Source organism: Biomphalaria glabrata, chromosome 8, assembly GCF_947242115.1.
Source record: "Biomphalaria glabrata chromosome 8, xgBioGlab47.1, whole genome shotgun sequence".
Classification (NCBI taxonomy): Eukaryota; Metazoa; Mollusca; class Gastropoda; family Planorbidae; genus Biomphalaria; species Biomphalaria glabrata.
The window spans coordinates 27,083,626-27,107,857 of record NC_074718.1 but is presented as its reverse complement, the minus strand read 5'-3'; the positions used below and the strand labels follow the sequence as shown (position 1 = coordinate 27,107,857).

The following is a 24,232-nucleotide window of genomic DNA, read 5'->3' as shown; positions in this document are numbered from 1 at the left end:
TATAGGGCCCTCCGGGTTTCGGAGGGACATCAGACATACATACGGTCTCCGCCATGCAGTAAGGAACATTATGCCAAGTTTTATCAAGATTGGTCAAACGGTTTTGATTTTTATTCGGGACAGACATGCATACAGTACATTGTACATTGTGCCTTATAATTATATACCATTATACCATGGATATCTGCATTGGTTTTTATGTTAGTATTCCAGTGATGTGAATCTTGTAATCAAAGTATTTTTTTGAGAAATTAATAACCTATAACTTATCTATCTTGTCATCTATAATATTTTTCATGTATAGTGGCAGTACTGCACAAAACTTTGCTTTACAGTATACGTTTTAATTGTGTGTTATACTTTAAGTGAGATTTAAATTGAATATATCTCCGAGCAGTGTCGTTTAATGTAAAAATTCTCATATACCAGTGCTATTTTCACCTTTACCTATCAGGTCTCTACACCGAGATGAATGTTTATCTCCAAATGTGAAACTATTTTCTTCAATCGAGATCTGTGTTGCATTTCTTTGCCTTACTCACCGATCTCCTCCCTTCCTCCTTATTTTCGGCACCGCCACCCCGTTCGACGTGTTGGGTTACCTCCCTGCTCACATAAAATGATTAGCCTGACAGTTACGATTATCTCCCTGCTCAGCTCAGATTATGATTATCCTCCCCTTACCTTAAGACCCGAGAAGATGAACACATCTCCCGAGCCTGTAGGCGAGCGAGAGCACAGGGGTCGTGGCAATAACTGCTCAACTTCGTTAGTTTTATGCCATTTCCTTTTTTCCCCCTCTATTTCCTTGTTCATTTCTTTATCTGGTCCACTTGTAGAGTTTCTGTGAGACCTGTCTACCCCCTACAGGTATGTATCTATCTCTGCTACCCTAACCTGTCTACCTCACAGCCCTTATGTGCCACCTTTAACCGTCAGGAGACCACATAGCTACTGACACCGTTCTGTGTACTAGTCTTTCGTTTTATTGTGTTTTCCCCATCTGAATTTATAACGAGGCGGCGCGCACTAAAGTTTATATCAACTCTCTCTATCTGTCTGTCTGTCTGGGTGGAATATTGTACAGCTTATTTCTCCTATTTCCAATCCTTGTGTAGAGAATTAGGTCATCGCAAAAATTTGAAACTAACAATAGATAACTATAAAACCTTTTATTTTGATAAGTACTATTAAGTACTTGGCTGGCTCAGTGGCTCATGTGTCCAATTGCGGGGACTTGAACCATTTTATTTTGATAAGCACTTGGCTGGCTCAGTGGCTTATGGGTCGGATTGAGGAGGCCTGACACGTCAAGTTTGAATTCAAATCGAAGAACCTTTTTTATTTTTCAATTTTTTTTTAATTTCTTAAAAAAAACAAAAAAAAACAAAAAAAACTGAAACCTATTCCAAGATAGAACTAATACAAACTTAATTTCATGATTGATTCAAAAAAATAATTGACACAATGGCACTTTCTCATGCACTCTCTATAAGCTTTATTTTAAAAACTGTTTTATATATTTAAGATTTTCATCTCTATGCCGAAGGAGAACTTTAAAACACGTAAGATGCTCGAAGCCTGAAGGGAAGACACCCAGTTATGTTGGGGTGATACGTGAACTCCTCGGCCATACTTATATGGACACATCCACAGTTTACACACACACCCACACACACATACAAATAAAAACAAGTTAACCTGATTATGTTTGCTGTTAAGTCAACGATTTACCAAAATACAAAGAAACCAAATAGGAACAGCTGTGTAAGACTGGAAAGGGTCATTGACTTGAGCTTCACTACTGGGAGTATTACAAGACAGGCTTTTATTTACTTGCATTAACATCAGGGCCGGATTTGGGCTTGATAAGGCGGTAACCTATTTTTTGCCCCCCTCCTCCCTTGCCATCAATATAAGACAATTTTCAATTTGATCTATCTTCAAAAGGATGGGGGGGGGGGGGGGGCCTAAACCAGAGTTTCTGATGCCTAGAGGTAAAAACAGCACTAATTAACACACACACACACACACATATATATATATATATATATATATATATATATATATATATATATATATATATATATATATATATATATTGTAAGAATCACTTGAAATATTTTTCTAAGGATGGCAATACAATTACTACAGAACGTTCTTTTAGTTTGTCTGTCGGTCTGTCTGTCCATTTCTATGTTTGTAATTCTCTGATCTCCAATCTCTCGGTTTATATCGATTCTCGAGTCTCATTCTTTTTGTCTCTATTGCTCTATGTATTTTTCTCTTGTTCCTCCCTCTGTCCCTCTTCCTCTCTTTATTTCTCAGTCACCCTCGTTCTTTCTGTATTCGTCTGTCCGTCTGTCTGCCTTTCTCTCTCAGTTTCACCTTTTTAATCTCTTTTTTTTCCCCTCAGGTACCTTCTATCTGTTCATATTTTACTCTTTCTGCCTCTCTTATTTCTGTATACATTATAAGAAAGCAAGCAAAGAAACCAATCCAGAATGTTCTAAACAAAAATGCTACACAATGAACATATAACGTAGAATGAGACAAGAAAACGTCATCAAGCCAGAAGTCGAGTGTAATGATCACTCCCGTGTAGTTCACATGTCATTAAGTTACTCGTCTGTTCTTTACGAGGCGATCCCAGGTGAAGTTTACTCCTTCAGCTAAGCTTTGTGTTTTTAAAGAAGCTCTACTTTATGGGACCTCCCCCCCCCCCTCCTGTCAAATCGCCCAAGGTTGGCAAGAACCATCTTGAAATGGCAAGGAGAAGAAAACAGGTCTTTCGCTGTATATAAAGTTCCCCATCACAAAATGGGTAAAGAAGTAATGCTATGATGGTGACTCAATGATAGAGCCGCGAAGGTGTTTGGACCTGGGTGGGAGTTCCGGTTCTGAGTTATCTACATGAGTTAAACCATTGATGCCCCCCCCCCCCCCCACCCATTTTCGGCCAGGGAGGCCGTAGACGGTTCCACGACAATTCGTTCACTGACATTTCGTTCACCGACAAATCGTTCACGACTTTTCGTTCACGCGACTATTCGTTCACCAGACATTTCGTTCACCCGACTATTCGTTCACGCGACTATTCGCTCACGGACTATTCGCTCACAGACAACTTGTTCACCGACAACTTGTTCACCGACAGTTGGTTCACGACAAATCGTTCACGCGACAAATCGTTCACGCGACTATTCGTTCACGGCACGGACAAATTGTTCACAGACAAATCGTTCACTGGATAGTAACATATTGTTTATATTATATATTCTCGTCGCGTGTTTAATTTATTTACATTAAAACTTTTTAGAGCCAAAGAGGGCAAATACTATTAGACAAGAGTCAGCACTGAGTCAAGCAATACAATGAACAAAATGCTAGAGGTTACATTAATGATCAACGCCTTGACTGAATGTACAGCAAGGGAGAGAAAATGGCACTGAAACTAACAAGATGTGGGTAGAATGAGCAGAAAGGAACAATGCCAATGAGAGAGACACATCTATCTATCTGTCTACAGTCTATCTATCAGTCTGTCTTTCTGTCTGTCTATCTGAAGTCCGTCCTTCGGTCTGTCTGTCTACCTATCTATCTACATATATATCTACAGAAAAAACATAGAGAGGGTCTGAGACAGTGAATAGACTGTGCAGTGCTTTATTGAATAACACAAACATTTAAACTACTTTCTACAAAAAATTCTGAAATCTAGTTACATTAGAAAGACGTGTGCTTGCGCTGGTGCGTGTTTGTAATACTTCCAGACTTGAGTTCGTGTCATCTCTAACTTCATGTCTTCATTGCCACTAGATGCTTTTGTTCATGTTTCTTTTCTAAACAAATTTATGTGTCTCTCAACGCGACCGCCTTGCACAAGCGACATCTGGCATTTTTAAGAGTTGCCGACCCTTGCCTCTTTCCTGTAAGAAAGAAAAAAAAAACAACAACCTATAACATGCACCGGAGCTTCCGTTTCAAAATATAAAATCTACAAGGTCTTCTATGAAAGATATATTTAGCCATTTTTTTTTCCCTTGTTTAAAGTTTGTATTAGTTAAAGGAAAGTTTACGTGCGAAAAGGAAGGTTTGGGGGAAAAAGGGGGGGGGGGGCGGGACGACAAGGCCGGACTTAACTCATGCATAGGGCTTCATTAAACATACACCTATCATAGACAGCTGCTGTTTGTTAGGTGCCGGTTTGGGCTGTCAATGGCGAAGGGAGTTATTGTACGTTAGGGGGAGGGCGGGTGGTGGGGGGGGGGTTACCTGTCCGAGGTATAAAATTTATTTTCTTTTTTTTCCTTGTTAATTTTTTCTTCTTCTCTTTGTTCCTCTCTCCCTCTCCCGAGTCTCCTCTCTCACTCCGGCTCCGTTCATCATACCATACTCCTTTCGTTTTTTTTTTATTCATTTGGCTTGATGTATACATTTATTATAAATGAATCCCTCTTTACGATTTTTTTTTTTGTGTGTGGACAGTTACATTAACCTGATGTATAGACCCATCAGTACAACCTACAACTATATACTCTGTTCTAGAAACATAGAAGAAACATTAAGACTGCACAAGGCAATACATATTAATCCAATGACTTAATTGGCTCTATGGTGAAATAACTTTATATAATTCGGACAGACACACAGACAATAAAAATTAAAATTGATCATTAAAAAATGAATTAGGTAAGTGCTAAAAACGTACACTTCCTGCCCTCTGCCTCACATCCATTCGCACATTTGTATTAATCTGTTAAACAAAATTCATTGCATTCCTTTTTACGAGTTAGCAAAATTTCTTAATTTTTAAAATTGTTAATTCAGAAATACATGTTTTCCTAAATAATTAAACTTAGAGAGCTACACCTTTTTTAGATTTTACATTAACGGCTTGATTTAGAATGTGCTATCATATATATTTTTATTGACTAATAGATTAATCTCACTATATTCAATGTGATGAAGGTTTGATCATCTTGAGCTGAACGAAAATACATACAAATAAAGTAAAGCTAGTTTGAATTTAATATTTTGCCTTTTATTAATCAAATAGAGATATGCCAGAAATGTATCTAGACGGCAGAGCGATGCTAATAAGAAAAAAAAAGGGTTACTATCATTCTGCATTAAAATATAAATTAAATAGTCTGACCAATATCCCCCGGGTCATGCTAAACTATTATTGTTGGACTCCAGTTGTAGAACGACCCTTATTTATCTCGTGCAGTATTCTGTTACCGGAAAGAAACCCGCGCCCATAGACAATAAAAGGCAAAGAAATGTGAAGGCTTAAAGCTATTTGAGATATTGGGCCCCTTATATTCTAATTAAGGCAATTAATTCCTTCAGCTTTTCCTCAAAACAAATTTGGGGGCCCTAAACTATAACTTATGTTGCCTATAGGCAAATCAAGAACAAGGCAAAGGCGTCATTAGATTTGTTGGTAGAGGAACAAGATATTTTTTTGTTTGATTCGAATTTTTGGCAGAGTTGAGGTTGTTACCTGTGCACTGCCCGTACCCTTCTGTGTCCCCATCTCTCTTGGTGCTGTCTAGAGCTATGTCCTCCCAGGAGGTAACATCAATCTACACTTCATCTAGCTCCTTGTTTATTACATACACATATCGGAGGTGTAACTAGACTATATCTATTTAAATCACACAAAAACAGAATTCAGACTTGATCACAAACAGCCTTGCTTCCTATTATAAGACCACGCTCTCCGAACTGCCTTTTTCTACCATCTTACTGACTTTCTGTTATTCTCCCAACTGACCAATTCAAGTAAAATTTAGATTTTACATTAATACCCACACTTTCATCCGAGACAATTAGAATGCGCTTTTCGATTACAAAAAGTCTTTGCAAGTAGAGATTATGTGTAACACTCTCAACACTCCAATATTTATTTCCCTTGTCTGTATTTAATCGTCTGTAAGTTCATTACACTGAACGGTGACCCCAAACTGTAGCCTATACAAAGGTTTTGTGGGTTATTGTACACAGAATGTTGCAGATACAAGTGTGGACTAGAGGGAGAACTAGGTTTTGATTTCAAAGCTTGCCAACTTTTCTCCGTGTTTTGTCCCTGACATCTCTATGAGGTGCTAGAAGAGTGCACATCTTAAGTGCATTGTGGGAGAGGGGGGAGGAGGGAATTTACACCTTCTTAAGAAAGAAGTAGGTCGGGAAACCGATCAAGTGGGTAGGGAGGGGCTAAGTTGCTTCTGTTAGGTTCCTTTTTAATAATGATATTAATGTTGTGCATAATAATTTTAAATAAGCCTAAGGAAATTATTTGTACAAGTGTATGTGTGTTAGTCACTTGACCTTCTATACTCTGTAAATTGTAAATATATAAATTCATTAAATAACATTTTATGCTCGCTCAACAATCGTACAAATTTAATTAGAGTTTAGTTGTTTTTTTTTAATTTAATATTTATTAATATTTAATATATTTAAGAAACAATTTGTTTGCGAAGTGAAAGATAGAATGTTTGTGTTTTTCTTTTTTACAAAGCCTATAACAACTCTCTTTGTCTCACTGTCTGTCTGTCTGTGCCACGTTTTGTACACGTTATTCAAGTTGAATCTTACACAATTATTTTCTTAACCTAACAAAAAATGAATCAATTAATTTTCTATTCTATGCTGGTGCTTACATCGGCCCTCTATTGCTCCAAGGTGTAAACATGTGTCTCAGTATGGTCGAAAAAAACAACAAAAAAAAAAAACAAGGTTACAAAAGACAGTTTGTGTGGAAACACTAACTTAAAATCGGCCCCCGAAGTGGTCCACCCAGGCAGGCTTCAATATTTTCAGAAAGAACATCCGAATGAAATTATATCAAAGACAAATGAGAGATAAGAATGGAGAAAGAAGGTTAACAGATCTTCTTTAGTGCTCCAACGGTCCCGCAGATCAAAAGATAGGTGAAAGTGAATGTAAAGTTAGATGTGAACCTGGCCTAAGTTCCCCCTTTCAGACCTTGTGGTCTATAGGGCAGATGATGTAAAGTTCATCTGTTTTTGTGGCCTACGGTTAACGAGGGTGTCATGTAGCCAGCACAACGACCAACCCAACTAATGTCAGGTACCCATTAGAGCTGAGTGGACTCAGAGGCGCCCAAAGATTCCAAAGTTGAAAATCCTAGTCTTCACCAGGATTCGAACCCGGGACCCCCGGTTCGGAAGCCAAGCGCTTTACCGCTCAGCCACCGCACCTCCTCTGGCCTAACTGATGTTTTCTAATTGATCTAATTGTTTTGAAAAGGCTCAATCTCTAATTTAAAAAAAAATTAAAAATAAAATACATTGTTGCAATATAGTTAAAGGTCAGAAAAATGAAGTTTACAAGATTACTATTCGTGTTACATTAGGTCTAACTAGTAATGCATACTAATTAGCTTTTTCTCTTAAAAAAACTGCTTGCATAACTGATTTTAAAAATTAGATTTTTCGCTTTCAGAAAAAAAAAAGTAGCCGTTGCATCAGAACTTTGAATGGTCTAAAATATTGTGATGTCGGATTTTCAATATCTTTTCTAGTTTACGAGATCTAAACGGGACAGACGGACAGACGGACAGACATTTCGCACAAAACTAATAGCGTCTTTTCCCCTTTCGGGGGCCGCTAAAAAACGAATTCAATACTGTAATTATAACAGTAAGTCTAGACCATCGATCCCTTAAAGCCAACTCGATGTAGATTTGGTCTCTACACAGAGATATGTCAAAGTTTTATTTATTGTTGCCCCCCCCACCTCCCGCTCATTCCTTCCTTCAGACATTTGATGTTTGAACACTGGAGGTTCTCAATGACATTTACACTTGCCCCCCCCCCTTTTTTTTTTACATTAACTATTTGCATAGAGTAGACTTTCTTGTTCAGAACAGCAGAGAACCTGGACATTAACCCATTCTATTTTTTTTTTTATATTTATTGAGAGAACTGATGTTATCAAGTTGTTTCAGAAATCTTTGACTTCCCACCTACCCCACCCCCCTCTCCTTGAAAATCAGATACAAATAATGCTAGTCAAAAAATATTTATAGGATTTTTTAAAAACTTAAGATAATAACGGCAATGCCTTCGATTTCGAAAATTAAGGATGGGTGCAGTGTTTCACATGACAACTCAATCCTAGTTGCGACCTACGTAAGATCTGAGGGCCTCTACAAGCGATTTTAAAATAGTTTTTATTATGTTTTTTATATTGTTTGTTAACATGGTATTTAATAGTTTACATAACTTTGTATTCCAATTTACAAATACAATTACTTTTTGAGATTACTGGCAGTATTCTGAAAACTATTTTTTTCAATATTTTTTACTAATTTATTTTACATTCCATTCTCAATGCTAATTCTAAATTCAAGAATTTGGTCTTTATATAATGTAAAATACAGTTCTAACTATATGAGAATCTTTCTTAAAACACAACATGTTGTACAAATGTGGCTAGGTGAGAATCCTTGCTCTGTAAAGTAAAAATCTGACTTTATGAGAATCCTCGAGTCTTACAAAGACTAACGTCAATTCTTTTGTAATTGTCAATCTGTCTCGCAGCAGATGTCTCCAGGCCAGTGAGTGGCAGGCGTTGGCTTGTTTTAATTACTTACATGGACTGTAGAAAAAGGGCCCCATGTTTATTTTATTGGTCCTATTGATTTCAACTGGTAATCGTGGCCTCTTTTCTTCTCAACACTTTTTATTGTTGTCTGCAGCAGACGTAGTCTTTAACTGTTCAAATCTACCACAATAAAATATGTTTTCTCTTCATTCTTCTCTTCGACTGATGAGCGGCTCTGAAATTTATTGCACCAAGTAGGCTGACATTATTGAGACTTTGCTTTATCATGAAACATCATTTTGAATCATCTTGCCTCTTTAAATATTGAATAGTGGTTGATATGCGGCCCACCGATTACTTTTATGTTGCCTAAGGCCTTGGTTCATAAACATGACCAAAAAGTCAGTCACATTAAGTCAGATTTCTTTTGTATCTTTTTGTGTGTGTGACACTTTTCAGTTTCCCCCCCCCCCGCCCCCAAAAGAGTTCATATTTCTTCGTGTTCAGTAGCTTATTTACGTATTTGTAGACATGGTATGTATTTCATGACCTGGAGATACACAAACGTCAAAAAACCATTGCTATATTTTCATTCTTTTAAAATTTGCCTAAAAACTTCCTGAGGAAGACAATAAGACCTTTTTACAGTTTACCCCTCTCCTCACAATATATATAGATATATAATTTATTTTTGTAGAAATAGTTAATTAAAATCAAAATCAATATCTTGAAATGAATCTCTTTTTTTTTATTAAAATGTATCTAGTCCAACAAACTAAGAGTATCATTAATGCCCCTACTTGTCATTATTGATTTCCAATACAGTTCAAAGAAACAATAAATCATGAAATGATCAGCAAATGACAGTTTTATTTCATCCTTAAACTGACTTTGATTTTAGCCTCTCACGTCTTTTCACTCTATGTTCAACTGAATACAAATCTGTCGGCCTGCTATAAAAGCAGCTAGCTAAACTCTGGCTCAGATATAAATTAAAAAATAAAAGAGATGAATGAATCAATCTTTAAGTCACAAGCTCAACTTAAAATCAACTGATGAAATGTGATGTAAAAAGAGACAAAGAAGAAAATAAAAAGTTCAAAGACTGACCACTCCAAGGTCATGTCCAGGAATTAGTCATGTACTAATCATGTACTAATCATGTGCTAATCCTGTACTAATCCTGGTTTAGTACTACTGTTTATCTCAATGTTCTGTCACTATTTGTTCATTGCACGTACTAACGTCAAAACGTCGTTTGGACTCGAAGTGTTGTTTGTATTTGTTTTGTTTTTTGTTTTTGTTTTTAATCTGCACAACTTCAATAGAGAAAAAAAAAATCATTTCTCGCCTGACTGACTTTAATGTTGACGCCAACCAGCCGCTACTTATCGCTTGACTTGAAACGAAAAGTTTATTTCAACAAATCATCATAATTCTTGGGCTCATTATCGGCTTTCTCGTGCTTTCTGAATGCGCCATCTGAATCCCCCCTCCTCCCTTCTCACTCCGTGGCACCCTGAAACCCCACTCCTCCTGCGACCAACGTGAAATTATTGAAAGTAATCAAACTACAGAAACATTTTTCCCCTCGCACACACACACGCACAAACATTTGAACAAAAATGAAAGAGATAATAAAAAACGGTTACTTTAATTTAATCAGAAATGATAATTCAAGATTTTATTGACACAAACTCAATTTCTGACTGAGACAAAGTCTAACGCTGCAGCCATGAGAATGTCTTAGTAGACTAGTACGTTGAAAGTGAAAACAAAGACTTCAAAGAGATGTTTAATTTAGGGAGGGTTTAGATAATCAGTTTGAAACAAACTACAGGGAAGATGTTTATGTAATATTTCTATAACTTCTTTTACGCGTCGTCTCTGATTTTTGTGTGTGTCTTCCTGTCTGTCTGTCGTGTTTTATCAAAAACTAAGCGCGATATTGAAATCCAAATGTACCATCGCCTTTATATTGCTTGCAATCATTATCATCATTGGCCTCCTTCAGTCGTAAAACTGAATAGATGCTAAGATTAAATGTAAATCTTTTAAGCACTGCTAGGTCCTATAGATCTCTTCTGCACTGCAGGTCCTATGATCTTTTCAGCACTGCGAGGTCCTGTAGATCTCTCTGCACTTCATGTCCTTTAGTTTTCTTCAGCACAACGAGGTCCTGTAGATCTCTTCAACACTAAAAGGTCCTGTGATGTCTTCAACACTATAAGGTCCTGTAGATCTCTTCAACACTAAAAGGTCCTGTGATGTCTTCAATACTATAAGGTCATGTAGATCTCTTCACCACTATGATGTCCTGTAGATCTCTTCAACACCATAAGGTGGTGTAGATCTTTTCAGCACTACGATGTCCTGTAGATCTCCTCAACACTATAAGGTCCTGTAGATCTCCTCAACACTATAAGGTCTTGTAGATCTCCTCAACACTATAAGGTCCTGTAGATCTCCTCAACACCATAAGGTCCTGTAGATCTCCTCAACACTATAAGGTCTTGTAGATCTCCTCAACACTATAAGGTCCTGTAGATCTCCTCAACACTATAAGGTCCTGTAGATCTCCTCAACACTATAAGGTCTTGTAGATCTCCTCAACACCATAAGGTCCTGTAGATCTCCTCAACACTATAAGGTCTTGTAGATCTCCTCAACACTATAAGGTCCTGTAGATCTCCTCAACAACATAAGGTCCTGTAGATCTCCTCAACACCATAAGGTCCTGTAGATCTCCTCAACACCATAAGGTCCTGTAGATCTCCTCAACACTATAAGGTCCTGTAGATCTCCTCAACACTATAAGGTCTTGTAGATCTCCTCAACTCTATAAGGTCCTGTAGATCTCCTCAACACTATAAGGTCCTGTAGATCTCCTCAACACCATAAGGTCATGTAGATCTCCTCAACACTATAAGGTCCTGTAGATCTCCTCAACACTATAAGGTCCTGTAGATCTCCTCAACACCATAAGGTCCTGTAGATCTCCTCAACACCATAAGGTCCTGTAGATCTCCTCAACACTATAAGGTCCTGTAGATCTCCTCAACACTATAAGGTCTTGTAGATCTCCTCAACACTATAAGGTCTTGTAGATCTCCTCAACACTATAAGGTCCTGTAGATCTCCTCAACACCATAAGGTCCTGTAGATCTCCTCAACACCATAAGGTCCTGTAGATCTCCTCAACACTATAAGGTCTTGTAGATCTCCTCAACACTATAAGGTCTTGTAGATCTCCTCAACACTATAAGGTCCTGTAGATCTCCTCAACACTATAAGGTCCTGTAGATCTCCTCAACACTATAAGGTCCTGTAGATCTCCTCAACACTATAAGGTCTTGTAGATCTCCTCAACACTATAAGGTCCTGTAGATCTCCTCAACACCATAAGGTCCTGTAGATCTCCTCAACCCTATAAGGTCCTGTAGATCTCCTCAACACTATAAGGTCCTGTAGATCTCCTCAACACTATAAGGTCCTGTAGATCTCCTCAACACTATAAGGTCCTGTAGATCTCCTCAACACTATAAGGTCTTGTAGATCTCCTCAACACCATAAGGTCCTGTAGATCTCCTCAACACTATAAGGTCTTGTAGATCTCCTCAACACCATAAGGTCCTGTAGATCTCCTCAACACCATAAGGTCCTGTAGATCTCCTCAACACTATAAGGTCCTGTAGATCTCCTCAACACTATAAGGTCCTGTAGATCTCCTCAACACTATAAGGTCCTTTAGATCTCCTCAACACTATAAGGTCTTGTAAGGCAAACAAATGTCATAACTTGCAAACTTGATTACAAAAAAATAAGTTCATGCCACAATCGTTGAAAAAATGTTTCAAAGTTAATATATCCCAGAGGAGGTGGATAGGTTGGGGCTTATTACTCTTTCATTATGTCCTATACTGACCTATACCAGAAACTGTTCACCGCCCTTACTTAACAACATGTGACCAATTCAACTGCGTCTAATACTAAATAAAGAAAAGTTTACACCCCAACAGCCGTCATCATCTCCCCCATTTTTTTCTCCTGGTGCGACTTTCTTTTTCGGCGCTCTTCTCTGTCTTCACCGAGTCGGTGCAAGGGTTTTGAGAAAATGACTACGCCGCTGAGTGCAGATATCATAGGCAAAGCAATAATAATAATAGTTTGCAATAAATAATATTATTGTAGGCGAAGACATCACACGATCGCGCACAGACTCGCACATCTCTGCACTTGACGACCGCTGGGTCTGATAGCTGCCGCAAGCAATGACTTCAAAGGCTGGAAGGAGTTGAAGCGGATCCAGGAAAATCTGGAATATGGCATTGCAGCTAGAAGCAGAGTTGAAGAGATGGTCGAAGGAGGGCGGGGGGGGGGAGGGGCGTTCTCGTAGACCTGGTAGGTTTTATTTGTAAGTATAGGTCAGTGGATATAATGGACAGTCTAGGGGTTCGCTTAAGCGATCATCTTGTGTCAATGTATGTTTGTAATTTCTTCTTGTTAGTCTTTTGTTTACAAGTTCTGGTTTTCAGTAATTAAGGCAATAAATACAATGAAGAAATATAAAGAGAAAGCATGATAGAGAATTGTAAGGGGCTATAGAAAGGAATATAAAGAAGAGAAAGCATGATAGAGAATTGTGAAGGGGCTATAGAAAGGAATATAAAGAGAAAGCATGATAGAGAATTGTAAGGGGCTATAGAAAGGAATATAAAGAAGAGAAAGCATGATAGAGAATTGTAAGGGGCTATAGAAAGGAATATAAAGAAGAGAAAGCATGATAGAGAATTGTAAGGGGCTATAGAAAGGAATATAAAGAAGAGAAAGCATGATAGAGAATTGTAAGGGGCTATAGAAAGGAATATAAAGAAGAGAAAGCATGATAGAGAATTGTGAAGGGGCTATAGAAAGGAATATAAAGAGAAAGCATGATAGAGAATTGTAAGGGGCTATAGAAAGGAATATAAAGAAGAGAAAGCATGATAGAGAATTGTAAGGGGCTATAGAAAGGAATATAAAGAAGAGAAAGCATGATAGAGAATTGTAAGGGGCTATAGAAAGGAATATAAAGAAGAGAAAGCATGATAGAGAATTGTAAGGGGCTATAGAAAGGAATATAAAGAAGAGAAAGCATGATAGAGAATTGTAAGGGGCTATAGAAAGGAATATAAAGAAGAGAAAGCATGATAGAGAATTGTAAGGGGCTATAGAAAGGAATATAAAGAGAAAGCATGATAGAGAATTGTAAGGGGCTATAGAAAGGAATATAAAGAAGAGAAAGCATGTTAGAGAATTGTAAGGGGCTATAGAAAGGAATATAAAGAGAAAGCATGATAGAGAATTGTAAGGGGCTATAGAAAGGAATATAAAGAAGAGAAAGCATGATAGAGAATTGTAAGGGGCTATAGAAAGGAATATAAAGAAGAGAAAGCATGATAGAGAATTGTAAGGGGCTATAGAAAGGAAAATAAAGAGAAAGCATGATAGAGAATTGTAAGGGGCTATAGAAAGGAATATAAAGAAGAGAAAGCATGATAGAGAATTGTAAGGGGCTATAGAAAGGAATATAAAGAAGAGAAAGCATGATAGAGAATTGTAAGGGGCTATAGAAAGGAATATAAAGAGAAAGCATGATAGAGAATTGTAAGGGGCTATAGAAAGGAATATAAAGAAGAGAAAGCATGATAGAGAATTGTAAGGGGCTATAGAAAGGAATATAAAGAAGAGAAAGCATGATAGAGAATTGTGAAGGGGCTATAGAAAGGAATATAAAGAGAAAGCATGATAGAGAATTGTGAAGGGGCTATAGAAAGAAATATAAAGAGAAAGCATGATAGAGAATTGTGAAGGGGCTATAGAAAGAAATATAAAGAAGAGAAAGCATGATAGAGAATTGTGAAGGGGCTATAGAAAGAAATATAAAGAAGAGAAAGCATGATAGAGAATTGTAAGGGGCTATAGAAAGGAATATAAAGAAGAGAAAGCATGATAGAGAATTGTGAAGGGGCTATAGAAAGGAATATAAAGAAGAGAAAGCATGATAGAGAATTGTGAAGGGGCTATAGAAAGGAATATAAAGAGAAAGCATGATAGAGAATTGTGAAGGGGCTATAGAAAGAAATATAAAGAGAAAGCATGATAGAGAATTGTGAAGGGGCTATAGAAAGAAATATAAAGAGAAAGCATGATAGAGAATTGTGAAGGGGCTATAGAAAGAAATATAAAGAGAAAGCATGATAGAGAATTGTGAAGGGGCTATAGAAAGAAATATAAAGAGAAAGCATGATAGAGAATTGTGAAGGGGCTATAGAAAGAAATATAAAGAGAAAGCATGATAGAGAATTGTGAAGGGGCTATAGAAAGAAATATAAAGAAGAGAAAGCATGATAGAGAATTGTGAAGGGGCTATAGAAAGAAATATAAAGAAGAGAAAGCATGATAGAGAATTGTAAGGGGCTATAGAAAGGAATATAAAGAAGAGAAAGCATGATAGAGAATTGTGAAGGGGCTATAGAAAGGAATATAAAGAAGAGAAAGCATGATAGAGAATTGTGAAGGGGCTATAGAAAGGAATATAAAGAGAAAGCATGATAGAGAATTGTGAAGGGGCTATAGAAAGAAATATAAAGAGAAAGCATGATAGAGAATTGTGAAGGGGCTATAGAAAGAAATATAAAGAGAAAGCATGATAGAGAATTGTGAAGGGGCTATAGAAAGAAATATAAAGAGAAAGCATGATAGAGAATTGTGAAGGGGCTATAGAAAGAAATATAAAGAGAAAGCATGATAGAGAATTGTGAAGGGGCTATAGAAAGAAATATAAAGAGAAAGCATGATAGAGAATTGTGAAGGGGCTATAGAAAGAAATATAAAGAGAAAGCATGATAGAGAATTGTGAAGGGGCTATAGAAAGAAATATAAAGAGAAAGCATGATAGAGAATTGTAAGGGGCTATAGAAAGAAATATAAAGAGAAAGCATGATAGAGAATTGTGAAGGGGCTATAGAAAGAAATATAAAGAGAAAGCATGATAGAGAATTGTGAAGGGGCTATAGAAAGAAATATAAAGAGAAAGCATGATAGAGAATTGTGAAGGGGCTATAGAAAGAAATATAAAGAGAAAGCATGATAGAGAATTGTAAGGGGTTATAGAAAGAAATATAAAGAGAAAGCATGATAGAGAATTGTGAAGGGGCTATAGAAAGAAATATAAAGAGAAAGCATGATAGAGAATTGTGAAGGGGCTATAGAAAGAAATATAAAGAGAAAGCATGATAGAGAATTGTAAGGGGTTATAGAAAGGAATATAAACAACAAAAAAGGCGAAACAATTATAAGACTGATTTTTGAAGAAAAAAAACAAACTCCAAAGAAATTCAGGACACTGTATTGAAAGATCAATGCTACCAACCGAATAAAAAAAGTACTTTGTGCTAGAACTTGATTTGACATTACTTGTAAGTACACAAAAGTTTGCCCATATTTAAATCACATAGCCATTTTACACATTCTTATTCTGTGCAGCCGAAACACTCTAATAATCGGCCACGATAGTTACATCACATACAAATGTACAATAACTTATAGAACAAAAACATATATAAACATGGTAACCAATATAACATGGGTGATATCATTTCACATATATGACTTCATTTATTTTGTAACTTACCACATAGCTAAGTCATGTGTCTCTTAGAAAGAGAATTTTAAGAAAAGAATATTGATATTTCAAATTTTTATTTCATTTTTATTAAATTTTAGAACACGAATTTATTTTTACAATAGTGAATAAGGCATAACAAAAGAGTAAAACAATGGTATGCTCGTGTAACAGATTCACTCAGACTTCCTTGTATTGTATTTCATTATTATATTTGTTTAGTTTGCGTGACTATATATTTCACTATAGTTAATTCATGTATACATCTTTTCATTTTTTTTTCTTTTTAAGAGTAGAGTAGAGTATAGATAGATAGATAGATAGATAGATAGATAGATAGATAGATAGATAGATAGATAGATAGATAGATATCATATATACATGTAAAACAGACGCGGAATAAAAAAAAAAGAGCAGCAAACTAGAGACACGTCTACATTGCACATGTATCATGTACACACTTCACCGTGAGTATTAAACGAGCGACTTAATGATGCTGATCGTAAGCGACCAGTTTCCATAATGAACAGCTGTCTCGAGTCATCAGACAACTTGGACTCACTAAACAGGTCCAACAAACGACCAGCTCTCTAACCTGCAAACATGTTGTATGTGTGTGCGTCTGTTCGTTTGCTCCAGTTTTTAATTGAATTACGTCAGTGCAACACGTCAACAGCATTTTGTTGCTGTACGCCAAATATGTTTATTTTCCAGTTCTCCAGCCAGCTTTGCTGAAACCTTCCATGTCCAATCAAAGAATATATCCAATTCATGTGTTTTACAGATGTTCTGAGTTGGCAGGCTTCAAGCGGGGAAAACATTACCATCTGATAACCAAAACATTACACACTTAAAACAACAACAAAACAATTAATAATAATAACAGGCTTCTTGCTCAGAAAACAAGCCTACATCTTATAACAAGGATGGAATAATTTGAACTGTCAATCCTATATTTATGAAAATAATAATAGTACAAAGATCTGAGCCCGTTTCTTGCCATACATTTTAAGTGGTGGAGGGGAAAGATAAGGATAAAGAGTATGTATACACATGTATGGGTGAGTGAGATAGGAGAAGAATAGCAATAAGATAGACAAAGATAGACATATATTTAGTGAGAGAGAAATACAGTAAAATAGACGATAGATATATAGAGATAGAGAGAGAAAAGAAGGAGAAAGTGCAGCCTGACAGACTAGTCATAGGAGAGACAGAAAGGTAAGAGAGAGAACAAAATCTAACAGCCTAGCCATGTGAGAGAGAGAGAGAGAGAGAGAGAGAGAGGGAGAGATTAGCTATGAGAGACAATCAGAAGGAGAGAAAAAAAAGATAAGACATACAGAGAGATATAGAGAGACATACAGAGAGAATGTGTATTTGTGTAAAGAGAAAGTGTTGCCAGAGAGATATAGAGAGACATACAGAGAGAATGTGTATTTGTGTAAAGAGAAAGTGTTGCCAGAGAGATATAGAGAGACATACAGAGAGAATGTGTATTTGTGTAAAGAGAAAGTGTTGCCAGAGAGATATAGAGAGACATACAGAGAGAATGTGTATTTGTGTAAAGAGAAAGTGTTGCCAGAGAGATATAGAGAGACATACAGAGAGAATGTGTATTTGTGTAAAGAGAAAGTGTTGCCAGAGAGATATAGAGAGACATACAGAGAGAATGTGTATTTGTGTAAAGAGAAAGTGTTGCCAGAGAGATATAGAGAGACATACAGAGAGAATGTGTATTTGTGTAAAGAGAAAGTGTTGCCAGAGAGATAAATGTAAAGTACGTAATAAAACTGTAGTTACATTTTTTTGGAGAATATATTTTTTTAATTCTCTTTTTTTCATTTCCTCATTTTCTCAACTAGAAATCCAATAATAACCAACCCAGTTTTACTTAACAACCCAGAAATTAACAACGCATTAGTAGAGAAATGGCTGTATGTTATTTTACTAAGTTGGGTAAAGGGTAAAAAAAAAAAAGAGTAGGGGGGCGGGTGAAATGAACAGATAAATTACCATTGAGTTTTGGTTCTGGTGAGGACTGCAAGCCAAGCACAGGCGGTTACATCGAAGGGAAAAAAAAAGAAAAGATTATTTAAGTACTAGGTGCTCGCAGCGGCGAAACTGTATAAGGGGAGGGGAGGGAATGGGGCAAACCTAATTAACCCCCGGCCGTACGCAAGAAAATACAGAAATTATAAAATTGTTTCAAAGGCGGGCGCTGTTTTGGGGCAACATGTGAGAAACGCGTTAAGCCGAAAGGGCGCACCGACACAAAACTAAAGAAGCATTTAGAAGACGTTCGAAATTTTCTTTTTTTTGTTTGTGCTGTGTGCGTGTGTGTGTGTGTCTAACTGTTGCAGTGGTTCCGAAATTATGCTTCAGTACCGGCTGCACGGTCACAGTCCAACCAGCCCTTCAGGAATTAAAGAGACGTCTGCAAAGATACAGGAACAATAAAAAGCCGAATAGAAATAGATCTAATATAATATATAATATAATGGATAGAAGTAAATGTCGAAATCTGACCATTGGGCATGATATTGGAGAACAGACACAATGTCAGAACCATTGTTCTAGTCAATAGCGTGCAAATATGGCAGGGGACGGTGTATGTTACAAGAGGAAGGGAAGCAACCCTGATCAGTCGGTGCGCTTCAGAAGTAAACGCGCCAGCAGACGAGTCTTAATGAGTTTATCAGAAATCACGGCAATCAACAGAACGTATCATTTTCGTTTCATTTCTTTCTCCGGTTGTGTTTTTTTAACTCCTAGTTTCAGTTTTGACTTATTATTACTTTTAGTTTTTGTCTTTACCTGCAAAATACTTTTTTTTTAAGCATACGAGTAATAACTTAGGTACAATTGAAAGAATAGCGAGTTTTATTTTCCCACTGGGACTCTACGACTCTGGAGAAGTTTTAAAGGGTTGGAATGTACCAGGTTTCGGGCCGAATATCCCCCGCGGGCCGTAGTTAGAGTAACGTTGCGTTTGTCAACTGTTTGAAACATGAAAAAAATAAACGTGACATAATACAACTGACTGATAAAAAAAATATACTATAACACTATAACACTATAACACTTCACTTTTTATTTACTGAATAATCCAGAAAGCATAGATTCACCATTTTTGTCTTCATCATTACAAAAAGCCTATATGCAACCATCTATCCCCTGTAGACTGGCTAGTCGTGTGCCAGTCGCCATTCTCGTTGATCTGTGGGAGATCAGGATTAGGATGTGATTATCCTTACTTCCAAAGCTACATCCGATGCATGTAAAACAAAACCTACAACCGTTTATGGAGAATAATATATACCTAACGATTTTGGGAATTCATTTGATTCTATGAAATCATTTTACACCAAAACGAGATCAAACTGGTCCTAATAACTGTCTGGTCCAGTAACATAAAAATGTCCTGTCTAGAAAAAAAGTTTCGTTACCACTAATCGGATTCGACTGTATTGCTTTACTCTTGGATACGTCTGTGGAACTCTATGTAACACTGTCTACGATTGGATGGATATCAGTAGCATTTATAAGCTTATTCCTGGTGGAGCTGGAAATATATTTTTCTGACATTTAATTTGTGACATTTGATCAAGATTGTGTGACAATGCTATTGGAAACAATCTAAAACCCTAATGTGGCCCCACTGTGGTGAACAATGAAAATCATTGCTTTAGTTCGTTTTTAATTATGATTTTTAATGAGATTCCATTAACCGCTTTGCGTGTTTATTGTCTTTTCTCCCCTCTAGACGTACATGTGCAGTTCTGCCATTCTTACAAAGCATTGAAAATGGTAATTGTAAATATACGCTTGCGTGTTTGTCTGAGTGTGTCTACAGATGTATGACCTGTGTATTCATTGTTTTGTTATGACCAAAGGTTTGCGTGAATGTGAGGGTTTTGCTCTATCGTGAGGAAATAATTTCCTGCAATCTCTTGGGATATCGTTTCTGATTCTGCTGTATGAGGAATTAACCAAAACTAACAAAAAATATTTTTTTTATAACTTTGAGTTCATGGCAAAGAATTGGGCTTGCTCTGTCACGCGATGGTATTAGCAGTATTGGTGTTCAGTAGGCTATACTGCTTGGGTGGGTGTGTGTACGTGGGGGGAGGGGGTATAAACTACAGAATGTTTCATCGACGTAGATTGTCTGCTGTGAGAGCAGGGAGGGAGAGGGGAGGGGATGTTTATTGAGTACTTAATGTGACACTAATTGTCTTAGCAAATCGTATCGTCTGGATATTATTTCTTCTTGATGTCATGCTGAATCTTTTACATTTGTTATGATATGTTTATAATGGCTGTTTATTATGACTGTTTTTTATATTTGTTTATTATGGCTTTATGCTTAGGATATGGAAAGAGACAGAAGTATGAGGGAAGAGGAGAGACAGAGAGATGGGATGGAGAGGAAGAAGAGAGGAGAGAGGTTGGTAGAGGAAGAATAGAGAGAAATAGAAGAAGGGAGATAGTGAAAGAAGGGAGAGCGGAGAGAGAGAGAGAGAGAGAGAGAGATAAAAAGAAGGAGAGACGAAGGAGGAATAAGGGAAGCAACAGAAGGACAAGAAAATAAAGAGGAGAAAGGAAGTAAGAGAGAGAAAGAGAGAGAGGATTATAAATAGAAAGAATAGAGAAGCAAAGAAACAGAGAGAGAGTTAGTGAGAGTGAGGACAGTGACATCGTGTATGTTTCTTCAACACACTAACATGGCTGGTGAAAAGTCCTTCAAACATTAATAAACGATTTAAAACGACGAAAAAATAATTTAACTTGTATAAGATGTAAAATTTGTGCCATCCATTACATACAATAGCGTTAGGGATTATCCCAATTCTTGTCAGCAGTCTACATTTGTGTTACGTAACATCCTTCACTTATAAACAGAGCAAGACCACATTCTAGTTGACCTTCACCTCAGAGGGTCACGCCCTTGCTTAAGACACGAACTCAAGCTGTACTGAACATCTCTCTTGACCCCACACAACTCCCCCTTTTCCCTCCCAGCTCTCCCGTAATCACATTAAAGCGCATATATAATCGTATAATCATATAATCCATGCACTTTCTTGACCAGATTAATTCATTCAGTGTCTTCTTTTGTTCTGTCTAGCACCATCTTTCGAGATTTGGGGAGGAGGGGGGCGCGAGGTCTCAACATCTTGACATACTGTAACAATAATATATTTTAAAAAATTAAAATTACGAATGTAATATAGCTATTTAAGCTGGTCATGTATCAAGCAATAAGAAATGCAATAAAAATTAATACGTGGAAGACACATCATTCATTATAGATGGTCGTAGATGTTTCATGGGGTCCTTGAATGCTTAGCATAAACAGTACATTAAATCGCATCACTGTATTTAGTGCAATAGTTTTGTTTCTAGTTCAGTGGTTCTAAAACTGAGGTCCGAGGACCCCCTAGAATCCGCCAGACGACCGTTTGGGGTCAACAAAAAGATGAAAATTGTATACAATTGAAATAACTTCTTTGCTAAAATCAGTGTATCTGATCGTGTAATTTGAATACTAATAAACTAGCCCTTTACTACTCTAATATGAAGATTTTGAAGACATTCTTCACTTGAAGATTCACGACTGTGTAATGACCCTTTTTATGCGTAGATAAACCCAGATCCCAATCACAGATCAACCCAAACTTATACAGGAGCAGCTTATTGAACTATCCACAATCCAATGCTCGAACAAGGAGACCACAAGTTCTGGTTTCAAACACAGATTCGTACAGAAGTGGTTGACTGGTTTCTCTTCTACTTCTTCGGTACTTCGTGGATTCAGTGCCGTCATGAACCTCGTCACTACTTAAAGAAATCGACTACAAATTTATGCTCGTTGCGGTGGCTACTTACATTGAGCCGGACATAAATACAGTCAAAAAATCTCATCAACCTCATTCAAATCATTAATATTTTAAAATATTGTTAGGTTATCATTTCAGTGTAGACTCCTTCAACAAAATGTTGTTTTTCTATAGTTGTAATTTATATGCTATAAATTTATGTGGCATTTTCACTTAGGGGGCCGTGGGCAAGTTTTGACTACATAAAAGTGTCCCCCAGTTAAAACAAGTTTGAGAACCATTGTTCTAGTGTACCAAAAACCTTACTAACAAAGCATAACAACGTTGTGGTTCTTATTAGGTGCATAGGTGTTTTTTCATTAAGGCATAAATGTACATTGTCTGATTTTATAGTTTATAAATATTTTAAAACGTGTATTAGAAAAAAAGAAAGAGAGAGAGAGAGAGGTGGGGAGAGAGAGAGAGAGAGAGAGAGAGAGAGAGAGGTGGATAAAGAGAGACGAAAAAGAGATGTATATCGTGAAACAGCGCCATCTTGAAGAAAGAAGCTGTGCAGAAAGACATTAAAAGAAAAGATGCAGCCGATTAAATTCCAACTTCTGTCACAGATTTGAAACAGTCATAACACTTCCACATTATTTCGTTTGGATAGTCGGGTGCCCCCATCGCCCCATCTTAACCCGCCCCTTCCTCTTCCATCGTAACTTGAACACGTGTACCAACTTATGCTCCCAGGCACCGGTTACAGATTGGAGGGAGGGGCAGGCACAGAGGTTCATTGCCAGATTTGACTGCAGCATGATAAGATGTTTCAAAATTTAAAATGGACACCAAGCGGCTCACTCCAGACTAGTCCCATATAGCACCCCACCCCCCACATACACACACTTCATTTCTAAATAAATTCTTTCCACTGCCCCTTTGTGTGCCCCCCCCCCCCATACGCCTAATAATTTATTTATTTTGTTTTTGTTTTTTTTTTGGTTCATCTAAATGTATAGTTAAAGATTGATGCAAATCTCGCGAGAGTCAGCGTGAGCAACCTTTAACTTTTATTGGGAAACCCCGATAGGAAACGTGATATTTTGATGCCGCCAAAACCTGCAATTGTTATTTATTATTATGGTTTGTGGAGTGGGGGGGGGGGGGGTTGGGGAGAAACGGAGAGAAAGAAAAAGTCAAAGAGTGTGGCTGCCTATGTGTATACAAACTAAAACGTCGGGGGGGGAGGGAAGCTGTTTGAAACTGGAGGGAAGGCCAATCCCGTGGTTATCAGTGACGACTGTAAACTAGCATCAGTGTCAGTTTAAAAAATATTTGATACATAGACATGAATCTTGTAGTGTCATAAAATTATACGAGTTTTATTTCTTCAATTCGTCTAGAGGAGGCTAGAACAATTTGAAACACTACATTTTAACTGGGACATTTTCTTGAGCAGTAGATTCGAATACTCTCATATCAATATTGTACCATCGTTAGAACAATTTCTATGAAAAATATTTAAGAATGTGTATTAAATGTGTTTAATAATGTGTATGAGATGTGTTTAGCAATGTGTGTGAAATGTGAATAACAATTTGCAAGAAATGTGTTTAACAATGTGTATGAAATGTGTTTAACAATGTGTATGACATGTGTTTAACAATGTGTATGAAATGTGTTTAACAAAGTGTATGAAATGTGCTTAAAATATGTATGAAATGTGTTTAACAATGTGTATGAAATGTGTTTAACAATGTGTATGAAATGTGTTTAACAAAAGTGTATGAAATGTGCTTAAAATATGTATGAAATGTGTTTAACAATGTGTATGAAATGTGTTTACCAATGTGTATGAAATGTGTTTGCTATACTTGTTATGAACGTAGAGAGTCAGCTGACATTCGACGGTTCCCATCTTCACAATTAAACGTCTTGTTCTACATTCAGTATCAGCGGCGACTAACTTCTATTGATTGTTTGACCTTTCGCCGGTGTTAATGGATTTCATTGAGTATTACCCCAGTTTGGTTTATCTGCATTGAACACCGCGGAGGCGCCTAACAGCAGCCATCTTTTACCTATATATAGAAAAAGAAAAGGCTGTTTTGTTTTGTCCTTTAAAGGTAGCAATTATCCAGTCTCGTACTAAGTTTAAAGC

At 37.0% G+C, this 24,232-nt stretch overlaps 1 protein-coding gene and 1 long non-coding RNA gene across 5 annotated transcripts in view; one reads left to right on the top strand and one right to left on the bottom strand.

The window, feature by feature from the left end:
• The window catches only part of LOC106072780 (uncharacterized), a 152,689-nt gene that overhangs the window by 95,842 nt on the left and 32,615 nt on the right, over positions 1 to 24,232 (top strand). The gene's annotated exons all lie outside the window — the stretch shown is intronic.
• LOC129927696 (uncharacterized) lies at positions 3,471 to 19,778 on the bottom strand. The gene is made up of 3 exons (XR_008779334.1): positions 19,696 to 19,778; positions 16,713 to 17,073; positions 3,471 to 3,929 (listed from the first exon to the last, which is right to left on the bottom strand). It is a non-coding gene; the product is annotated as an uncharacterized LOC129927696 (long non-coding RNA).